Source organism: Meriones unguiculatus (assembly GCF_030254825.1).
Source record: "Meriones unguiculatus strain TT.TT164.6M chromosome 13 unlocalized genomic scaffold, Bangor_MerUng_6.1 Chr13, whole genome shotgun sequence".
Lineage (NCBI taxonomy): Eukaryota > Metazoa > Chordata > Mammalia > Rodentia > Muridae > Meriones > Meriones unguiculatus.
In genome coordinates, this window is record NW_026843580.1 from 2,211,586 (window position 1) to 2,223,801 (window position 12,216).

The 12,216-nt window shown below is 39.8% G+C and overlaps 1 pseudogene; it reads right to left on the bottom strand.

The window, feature by feature from the left end:
• Positions 1-273: 273 nt before the first annotated feature.
• LOC110541269 (zinc finger protein 844-like) lies at positions 274-5,310 on the bottom strand (annotated as a pseudogene).
• Positions 5,311-12,216: the final 6,906 nt, after the last annotated feature.

Here is a 12,216-nt window from a genome sequence, read left to right on the forward strand (position 1 = left end):
AGGATGTCTCTCCAGTATGAATTTCTTCATGCTTTTCAATATCACTGTCATGTGTAGAGGTTTTATCACATTGATTACATTCATAGGGTTTCTCTCCAGTATGTGTTATTTGATGTATTTGGAGACTACTAGGACACTCAAAGGCTTTATCACATTGATTACATTTGTAGGATGTCTCTCCAGTATGAATTTCTTCATGCTTTTCAATATCACTGTCATGTGTAGAGGTTTTATCACATTGATTACATTCATAGGGCTTCTCTCCAGTATGTGTTATTTGATGTATTTGGAGACTACTAGGACACTCAAAGGCTTTATCACATTGATTACATTTGTAGGATGTCTCTCCAGTATGAATTTCTTCATGCTTTTCAATATCACTGTTATGTGCAGAGGTTTTATCACATTGATTACATTCATAGGGTTTCTCTCCAGTATGTGTTATTTGATGTATTTGGAGACTATTAGGACACTCAAAAGCTTTATCACATTGATTACATTTGTAGGATGTCTCTCCAGTATGAATTTCTTCATGCTTTTCAATATCACTGTCATGTGCAGAGGTTTTATCACATTGATTACATTCATAGGGTTTCTCTCCAGTATGTGTTATTTGATGTATTTGGAGACTATTAGGACACTCAAAAGCTTTATCACATTGATTACATTTGTAGGATGTCTCTCCAGTATGAATTTCTTCATGCTTTTCAATATCACTGTCATGTGTAGAGGTTTTATCACATTGATTACATTCATAGGGTTTCTCTCCAGTATGTGTTATTTGATGTATTTGGAGACTACTAGGACACTCAAAAGCTTTATCACATTTATTATATTTGAAGGATGTCTCTCTAGTATGAATTCCTTCCTGCTTTTCAATATCACTGTCATGTGCAGAGGTTTTATCATACTGATTAAATTCATAGGGTTTCTCTTTAGTATATGTTAGTTCATTCCTGCAAAGATAATTGGTAGATATATAAGGTTTACTACATTTATTACACTAATGATTTTTTATGTATGTGAATTAGTGTCACAGTTTTGTCTAATTTTAAACCAAAAGTAGAACTTACAGATTTTTCACTTTGTTTAAATTCAGAGTTTTCCCTTTCATTATGGATGTTTTGCAGCTTTGAACATACCTGTGATGCTAAGAGCATTTATTTATTCCATGGCTCACATTATAGCATCTTTTTTCCATAGGAGATTTTTCACTTATTCAAAGAGAACTGGAAAATCTCAGCTTTACCACACTGATTGCATTAATAAGTTTTCCTGTACTATGAGTCATGTTACATTTGTAAAATGAACCAGAACAAACAGGAGAATTTCCAGATTCCTAGTACTACTCACAGACATTTTCTGCAGTATGCTTTTGTAGATGTATTCCCAATATAGTTGGAAGACTAATTATTTATATTAGTTTAGTTTATTCATATCCCCTCGCTTAGATACTTTCTGAATGTGATAGGAATTTTCAATTCACTTATTAATAATAAGCAACTGAAGGAAGTATATATTTATTGTGTTTTCACTATCATGCTTTCTGTTATAACACATGTATGGGATGGTATAAAAAGAAATGACCTATGATAGGCATGTAAAATTCACTCAGGGAAAGTAGTCTTGGCTGGATCCTTCCCAGCAGAGTTTCTACAATGATGTGATACCAGAGACCTACTAGAGACTCACTACTGTTGGTAAGACAGTAAACTTTCTTTCACTTTTTAATCGATTAATAGTTAATAAATTAACTGTAAACTTGTATCACATTCAGAAAGTCTGCTCAAAGTGGGGACTACTACAGATCTTCTAATTGTTCTGGGAAAGAGCTATGCTGCTTCTTTCAATATCCCTATGATCATATGACTTGCATCCATTTGGACAAATGATATACTTACTAAAAGAAAAATAACAAATGAAAGGGTTTCATGTTCACACCCTTTGACTCTTTGTTGTTCATAGACACTCGTGAACCATATTCTTGACAATTATACACTGACCCTTATTAAAGTTAGCAATGTTACTCTTATAGCACTTATGAGAGGTTTGGGACATCTATTTATCACATATGCAAGGTGGATAAATTCTGAAATATCTCAGTGGCATGAGACTAAACAATTTGGCATTTCTACAGAGTAGCTAACATTCAAATTGTAATGTCTGTGAAGACAGTGCATTCTTTCTTAGAGGAATGCCTTGCAGGCACAAATTGGATAACCCAACTCTTAGGTACATGGATTTATGAGAATTTAATAATGATTAATGCACTTAAAGTAGTGCTTTCTTTTTTTACACAGCTGATTTTCTTTAAAACTTGTGGGGCACATTAAAATTTCTTCAGAGGCATATTTATATCAGCATGCACATGAAAATTACCTTTCATTTCTTCTAGAATCTTGACAATATTCTTCAATAGTATGGTCTTCCCAACTGTAGCCTAAAATATGTACCAGAAGACTGTGATATATTATTGTAAGTTAGGCAAAATTTAAGTTACTATCTTCAGAGACCCTTAGAACCATGCTGTATTTATTCACTCATTCCTTCTTGCTCAAAACTGAAATTACATAAGAGAATCAACCACAACAACTGCAGTTGCCTCCTTGTTTAAAAGGTGAGCCAAAATTCACTGTCTTACCTATATCAGTGAGGTTGTTGTCAGTCTCAAGCATGCCTTCCGGGAGGAGATCATAATGGAAAGGATCCAGTAAAGTTCCCTCTTCCCAATTGAAGTTCATATGCACATCATGATAATTCATTCCATCCTAAAATATGCCAACAAGTATACAAGAGAAAGCACAATAATGACAATACTGTAAATTTGTACTTCATTGATAATGCATTCGTATAATTCTGGTGGTTCTCCAACTTATTTCCTCACACAGAAGTTGTAATGTAATCATCAAGTCATTTTAGAAGGAAACTGAATGATGATGCTTGCCTGCTGTCGTTTCTTCACTCTTTGAACAGGATACAGCCTTCCAAGAGAAACGCAACTTAATAGACATAAAGGGAAAGAATCAAGCAAATGGATAAACAGTACTGAGCGCAAAACAGAGAAACTGGACGAACAAATAATAACTACAAAAACTGATGTGCAAGAAGAGTGTAATTGCTCATGTCTCAAGAAACAGAGGCATGGTATCTCATTGAAATGGATGCCAGCCTAGTCTATGCAATGAGTTCCAGGAATGCCAGACATACATATTAAGACCTTGTCTCTCCTGCAACAATCAACCAAAGAAGAAAGAAAGAGCTCAGAGGTTTTTACTGACATTCCTGTAAAGAATTATACATTCATTCGACTTCTGTATTGGTCTTCCAGTAACCTGAAGTACCCCAGCTTAGACTGTAACACTAGTAACATCTTATTAAAAGGGAATGCATGTTTAAAAAGTTACAAACAGACAAATAAAAATATTAGCAATGTAAATGTTTATCATATATAACAACATAAGGCAGGAGAGATGGCACAGCAGCTAAGAGTTCTTGCTGATCTTGTAAATAAGTGGGCTTAATTGCCAGTACTTACGTGCAGGCTCACAACTATCCATTACTCCAAGTTCAGGAGTTATGATACCATCTTCTGACTATTGTTAAGACTAGAAACACATAGCATTCATATTCATGAAAACAGGCATGAATTCTTATTGATTCATATTCCTTCATTCAAAAAAATCAAAACGTTCACAACAGGTAGCAATAATGTCATGCACCTGCAATCCAATGACTCAGATGGCTCCAGCAGTATTACATGCCATCCCGAGAAACAGAATATACTCTCTGACAATTTTCAAAATTCAAATGTAGATGTAGATGAAGTGCAGCATAATAGCATATGCTTGACATGAACAAAAAACTTACATACCAGGCAATTCAGGCACTACACAAATCAAAAATGCCAGGCATATTGGCCCACATTTAATCCCAGCACTCTGTAGTCAGAATCAAGTAGACTTCTAAGTTCAAGGCCCGACTGGACTACATATATACTTTCAGGACAGCCAAGTCGACACAGAAAACCTTTCTTTTCAAAAACAAAACCAAAAAGAACAAGATTAAAAATTAAAAAATCAACAGGCTAGCAAAATACCTTAGAACTGAATAGCAATTGCTTCTACTTTCTCTTCTGTGATTAAGCTACAGAGTCTATGAGCGTGAAGGCAAGGCAGTGCTGAGGCCTTCTCCTTGTGGCAATTGACCCACTTGCAGCCATTTTTGTATTCAGTTTCTATTGTGTTTACAAGGTAAATTTAAGTTCAAGAAATTTTACCTCTACTGCCCAGAAGTAGTCATTCACAGCTGATACTATCAAACCTGGCCAGAGGTGAACATTAATCTTATCTTTCCTGATGACTCAGCGGTGTCATAATTGATGCTGTTACCTCCTCCTTTGGCTACATGCTGGTTGAACTCTGCTGTCTCTGCACTTGGCTGTTCTTTGGTTGTGTTCTGGAAGACACTAACTCCTGCCTCACTTACCTCACTCAGAACCAATCAGCTAAAAAGTTAGCTGAAACTTTGTCAGTTTGTCTAGTTGGACTTGGCCAACATGCCAACTTCCTCCCCCAAAAAATCAATGTCCCCAATATCAGCAGTAAGTAGCCAAGGACCAGTTTCTTCACCCATTATCCATTTATTATGAACAGAAGGCTGGAGTGTTAGGGCTCTCTGCTGCAGGACTTGGCTAGCATACCCTGCCCTCTACCTAGTGGTGGAGCGTCTTTTCTCCCAGTGGCCCTTCACTATGTAATCCAGATATCTTGGTTCCACTGTCCTTTTTTCCATTTCCCCTCTCTTCCCTTTCTTGCTCACTCTCTTTCCCTTCCCCTCCACCTTCCTGCTCCTCAGCACAGGTTCTCCCTCCCTCTCCTGTGCTGCTCCCTCATGAATTAAAGATGCATATCATAAACAACAGAAAGCTTACATACTCAGGGAAACTGAACAACTTTCTACTGAATGAAAAGTGAATTAAAGGCCTTTTAGTTTACATGCCTCTGTAATAAAACTTGGCCTACATATTCCTTAGATAATGATTCAACTTGGCCGATTAATGGCACTTTAAATCTTAATAATTTACAGGATCTTTTTAATTCCTGTCAGTGATCTGGCAAATGGAAGGAGGTATCTTGTTGTTCAAGCTTTCTCCCTTTTCCACTCCAAACCTTCTCTCTGTTCTTACACTTCTTCTACCTGTAAAGTCTCAACCTCAAGAGTTCTCTACCTTTGACCCTGCAGATGAACCTCCACCTTGCCATTCTCAACCTCCGGGTCCTTCTCAACATCGAGCTTCTTCTCAGCCTCCATCTTCCCCCAAACTCTGTGTTCCCCTTCCTCCTCTGCTTCTTCCTCTTTGGCTTCTCCAGCATCCTCACCCACCTCACCAGCCCCTTCCCCAGCAACAGGCTATCCTACTCATCCTATCTTGGCACCTACTTTTACCCCAACAACAGCTATTAGGTCCCCTGCTACCCACTCTCTATTCCCCTTCTTCTTTTACTCACCATAAACCAGCCTCAATTCTTCCCTTGCGTGAGATGGCTGGTGTGGATGGCTTAATTAGACTTTCTCAAGTAGAAAAGAGTCAAGGATCCTATATCTCTAATCCTTCTACTTTCATTAAAGAATTTCAGTATCTCACTCAATCTTATAGTCTTACCTTCCATGATATATATATGATTCTTATCATAACCTATTACCTAAGGAGTGCAGGTGAGTTTGTGAACAGGCTAGAGTGCATGCAGATGAGGTTCACCAAACAAATGAAGCACACCTCATTAGTGCTGAGGCAGTGCCTGACCAGGATCCACAATGGGCTTATATATTACCCTGGAAGGGAGTCTAGCCAGAGATCAATTCACGACCTGCCTCCTGGCTGGTCTCTGCAAGGCTGTCCTCAAGCCAGTTAATTATGAGAATCTCCAGGAGGTCATTCAGAACAAGAATAAAAACCTTTTCAATTCCTAGGGTGCCTTACAAAGGTCCTCTTACAACATACTAATCTAGACCCCGAAAGTACAGAGCTTAGGAAATTTCTGATGACCTATTTTTTTTTCTCCCAGAGTTACCCTGACATTAGGGCTAAGCTTAAATGCTTGGAGAGAATGACCTCTGATTACACAGGCAGAAGTCTTAGTGCTGGCCTTTAAGGTGTACCATGGGAGAGATGACAAAGCCTGCAAGCAAAAATAACAAATGTTAGCCAAGGCCATCCAACTGGCCTCAGCCACCACCCAGGCTCCCTTTCCTCCTAAGGGATGAAGACCGGGAGGTCCCTGTTTCAAATGTGGTCACTGGGCCTGGTTTTGGACATGCACCGAAGCCATCCAAAATGCCACCAAGAGGGACATTGGGGTGCTGACTGCAACCTTTTCTCCCATGATATGGGGGCATACCAAACCACCCTCTGGCTGATATCCTAGGCCTGGCTACGGACGAATGAAGGTGCCCGGGTTCCCTTGACCCAACCACTGCTATCACTAGCAGGGAGCCATGGGTAATTATCATGGTATTGGGGCAGCTCATCTCCTTCCTTGTGGACACTGGTGCTACTTACTCAGTCCTGACGGAGTATTGGGGACCAACCTCTCCTTCTAGTTCCCCTATTTTCAGGGTACGGAGACAGCCTTGCCAGCCTTGTCAGACTCCACTACTTAATTGTATTTTTTGAGGTGTTCCCTTGACTTATTCCTTTTCAGTGATGCCAATCTGTCCAGTTCCCTTACTGGGAAGGGACCTTTTGGCCAAAGTGGGAGCCTCTATCTCCTTTACTCTATCTATTTGCCTGACCCCAAGCTCGCCAGCATCTGTCCTCTCTCCTCCTTCTCCTAGCTACCCTACCTACCAGTTGTGACATGTCACTTCCTTTACCAGCCTTCCAAGTGGACCCCCCAAGGCTGGGATGTCCAAAACCCTTCTGTTGCTAGGCACCATTCCCCTGTGGTCATTCAGCTACAGGATCTCATCCGGTATATTACTGGGGATGGAAAAGTAGAGGAGGTAATTAAACACTCCTCTAAGGTTATCGCCCCTCTGTCATCCCTCCCAAATACAAACCTGTCATTTTGTCTCCTACATCAGACTCTGACCTCGGCCCACAAGCTCCTTAATGTGACCCAACCAGGCTGTTTTAAAGCTTGCTGGCTGTGTGTCCCACCTGGGAACAACTCATAACTACCACTGAGAGCTTCTCCGATGACTCTGTCAAGTAACCGTACTTCACCATTCATTAACTGCCCTGGTTCTGATGTTGCCACAACCTACCTTTTTCGTATCACCCTCTTTGGCGTGGCAAGCTGTTTCAAGGCATCCAGGACATATTCCGTAGGAATGCTAAGTTCCTTAGACTGTGATAAAACTATAATCCTTTATACCTCATCTCAACCCCAATGCCCTACTGATAATACCTCAATTCTTTGTGGTACTCAGGTTTACCATAATCTGCCTGCTGGTTAGTTAGGAGTTTGCACGCTGGTGCTCCTCTTCCCTGAGCTGATGGTGATAAATGAAAAGGACCAATCCCAGTCATGGACCAAATAGCTGCTCAGGAGGCTAAGAGGGCAATTCAAATCTTGCCCCTCTTGGCTGCTGCAGGAATCATGGCAGCTGTTGGGACTGGGACAGCAGGACCAGACACTTGACTAACTTTGTATTATCAGCTTTCTTCCCAGTTCATCCAGGACCTCCAGCAAGTGGCTTCAGACAATACTAACTTTCCAAGGGCAGATTAACTAGCTGGCAGCAGTAGTACTTCAAAACATGCATTCAAGACATGGATTGGATCTTCTTGCAACTAAAGGTGGACTTTGCATTTTTCTCCAGGAATGCCGTTTTTATGGCAACCAGTTGGGTATAGTAAAAGACAAAATCCAACAACTCCAGGAAAATCTATAAAAGTGAAGGGAACAGATTGAGGCCTCTAGCTCTTGGGCCTTTGAGAACCCCAAGTAGAAATGGATTCTGCCCTTCCTCACACCTCTTCTGTTTGCACTTCTGCTTTTGCACCCCTGGGTTGCCCAGGGATCTTTTCTGAGACTGATATTCCAACCAAGGACCATTTATGGAGATAACCTAGAACCCCTGCTCAGTTGTAGCACATGGCAGCTCAGTCTCCAACTTGTTTCCCTAGTAAGGGGAACAGGTACTGTCTCTGACATGAACTCAGTGGCTGGCTCTTTGATCACCTCCCCCTGAGGGAAGAGTAGCCTTACCAGGCCACAGAGGAGGACAATGCAGCCAATCCTGATGCGACCTCATAAGACAGGGTCAGATGAAAGGGGAGGAGGACCTCCCCTAACAGTGGACTTGTAGAAGAGCATGGGAGGAGATGAGGGAGGGAGGGTGGGGTTGGGAGGCAATGAGGGAGAGGGTTATAGATGGAATAAAAAATGAATAAACTGTAATCAATACAAAATATAAAAATACATAGATAAATTAAATAAAATAGGCAAAAAGAAAACTTTACAAAGACTAAATGAGAGACAGACTTGGTTCTTTGAAAAAAAAATCAACAAAATAAGAGAAATTCTTATCCTAAATAATTAAAAGACAGAAATATGTCCACATTGATAAAATCAGAAATAAAAGGGGGAACAACAAAACAATTAGGAAATCTTGAGAATCACAAAGATATGTTTTCAAAATCTATACTTCACAATATTCAAAAATACTAAAAAAATTATTTTCTCAATATGTGCAACTAATGAAAGTTAAATCAACATAATACAGAAAATTTAAATAGACCTATAACTCCTAATGAAATAGAAGAAGCCATTACAAGACTTTGAACATAAAAAGGCAGGGCTCATTGGTTATAGTGTAGAACTCAACCAGACTTTCGAAATTAACATGCAAAATACCCTAAAAAATAGAAATAAAAGAAATATTACTAAAATGATCATATAAAGCCACAGTTACCCTGATACCAAAAGCATACTTAACAAAGAAAAAGTGTAACAGAATACTAGATTCCAAAATACTCATGAAAATACTTGCAAACTGAATCCAAGAACACATCAAAAAGATCACCCACAGATCCAATAGGATTCTTCTCAGAGATGCAAGAAGGTCCAAAATTAAAAAAAAGAGAATCAGGAAATGTAATCCAACACAAACACACAAACACACACATACACACACACAAAACCTGACAGAAAAAAAACCACACATGATTATCTCGTTAGACAATGAAAAAGGCTATGACAAACTGTAACACCACTGCATCATAAAAGTCTTGAAGAGATGAAGGGAAAAAAAACAATAGAACTAAACATAAAAAAAATTATAGCAAACCTACAGCCAACATCAAATTAAATGGAGAGAAACTCAATGCAAGTCTACTGCAATCAAGAACAAGGCAAGTCTGTCCATATCATAATAAATATATTACTGGAAATTCTAGCTAGTGCAATAAGCCAACTGAAGGAGATCAAGGGGATATCATTTTGAAATGAAGAAGTCAAATATTCCAAATAGAAGAGGAAATGACAGCATACATTAGGGATCCCAAAAATTCCACTACCACCTTCCTGCAGCTGACATATACTTTCAGGAACATGACTACATTCAAGATTTAAAAATTAATAATCAGTAGCCCTCCCATATCTCCTATATAAAATGACAAATGGACTGAGAAAGATCAGCAAAACAACACTGCACAACAGCCTCCAACAATACAAAATATCTTAGTGTAACTCTAAAAAGGCAAATGAAAGGATTGTACGATGAAAACTTCAAGGCTTTGAATAAGAAAATTGAAGGCACCAGATGATGGAAAGATATTCAGGTATTCGTAGGATTAGGACAGTAAAAATGGCCATGTTACCAAAAGGATTCTACAGAATCAACACATTCCTTATCAAAATTCTAAAAGAAAGGAAGAAAGAAGAATGAAAGAAACAGAGAAAGAAAGAAAGAAAGAAAGAAAGAAAGAAAGAAAGAAAGAAAGAAAGAAAGAAAGAAAGGGAGAGAGAGAGAAAGAGAGAGAGAGAATGGTTTACAAAACCTTAAAAGACAATTCCCAGCTTCTTATGAAATAACAAAACCAGGATAGCTAAAAGATTCTGGAATGATGAAAGATGCACACGGTAGCCATATAAAAACAGATTCTTGAACATAGAATCAAGTTGAAGACCCAGACAGATTTCCACCGACATACAAACATCTGGTATTTATTAAGAAATCCAGAAATAAACAAATGTTAAGTGTCAAGGGAAGAACTTGTGGAAGACACTGGAGAAACCAGGCCTCTCTGAGTCTGGCACCCTACCAAGCATGTTTCTACATTCAGGCTCCTGCTGCAAATGTTTTGTGAAAAATGTTTTGTGAAAACATAGAGAACTTATTCTGATGCCACCGCCAGGTTCCTGGCAAGGCTAGGAGAAGGGACCAGATGCACTGGTGGGCGCATCTGGCTGCTGGTTCCCACCCAGCGGCGGGAAAGACAAACCACACCAGGTCCCACTGCTCCACCAGGTTGGGGGCAGCAGCCACACACTCACCATGTCGAGACTGAGATTTTGGAACTCGCCTGACGTCCCCTCACAGCACGGAGAAGGGGGCTCAGACCACATCTCAGCAACCATTCAATCCTGCTCTGCCAAATAACTGAATCTACAGTGGCAGCAGGGCAAACGGAAGAACCCGCCTCCTCTAATGACGGGAGGATTCCGCAGCCCGTCCTGATTGGCTGATGAGCCTTAAGTGACATGAGCACCTCCCTTAGAGTTAAAGTGTACTCAAGGGACCAGGCATAGTGGTTCCTGGCCCAGGCTTCATTCCAGGAATGTAACTTTTGCAGGTCTGCAGAGATTTGCGTTTCAGTAGTACTTGAGCGTGTCCTCCAATCGCCTACCCTTCCAGCACTCAGTAAGCACCTCCCCTCCCTCATCCTGGAATCTAGCTGGAGAGCTTCCATAGCCTATTGCTCAGCTTGCAGTGGAGTGAACAATCTGTCTCACAGGTGGAAGGATGTAAAGTATGCATGAGAGAGAATGTCTCCTGTGTGGATTCAAGTCATAATCCAAGAGAAAAGTATTTCAGATGCCCTGGAGGTATCTCCATTCCTGATCTCAAGCTGTACTACAGAGAAATAGTAATAAAACCTGCATGGTACTGGCATTGAGACAGAATGGTAAATCAATGGAACCAAATAGAAGACCCAGAAATAAACCCACATACCAACGGATACTAGAGTTTTTACAAAAAAGCCAAAACCATACAATGGAAAAGAAGATAGGATCTTCAACAAATAGTGTTGGTCTAACTGGGTGTCTACATGTAGAAAAATTCAAGTAGATCCATATTTATTACCATGCACAAAAGTAAAGTCCAACTGGATCAACCTCAATATAAAACCAGATACACTAAATCTGTTAGAAGAAAAAGTGGGGAAGAGCCTTGAAATCTTTTGTATAAGAGACCACTTCCTGAAGAGAACACCAACAGGACAGGCTGTAAGATCAAGAATCAATAAGTGAGACCACATGAAACTGAAAAATTTCTGTAAAACAAAGAACACTGTCATCAGAACAACATGACAGCCTACAGACTGGCAAAGGATCTTCAGCAAATCTACATCTGACATAGGTCTAATATTCAGAATATACAAAGTACTCAAGAACTTAAAAAGCAACAAATCAAGTAATCCAAGTAAAATGGGGTACAGAGCTACACAGAGAACTCTCAATAGAAGAATACTGAATGCCAGAGAAACACTTAAAGAAATACTCTACGTTCTTAATCATCGGGGAAATGCAAATCAAAACGACCCTGTGATTTCACCTTACACCCATCAGAAATGGCTGAGATCAAAAACTCAAGTGACAATGCATGCTGGAGAGGATGTGGAGAAAGGGGAACCCTCCTACACTGCCGGCAGGAATGTAAACTTTTGGACATCAATCTGGTTATTTCTCAGACAATTAGGAACAGTGCTTCCTCAAGACCCGGCTATACCAGCAGCTTTATTTGTAATAGCCAGAATCTGGAAACAACCAACAAGTCCCCCAACATGAATGGATACAGATACTTTGGTACATTTAGACAATGGAATACTACTCAGCAATTCAAAACAAGGAAATCATGAAATTTGTAGGCAAATGGTGGGATCTAGAAAAGATCATCCTGAGTGAAGTATCTCAGAAGCAGAAAGACACACAGGGTATACACTCACTTATAAGTGGATATTAGACACACAATATAGGAAAAACATAC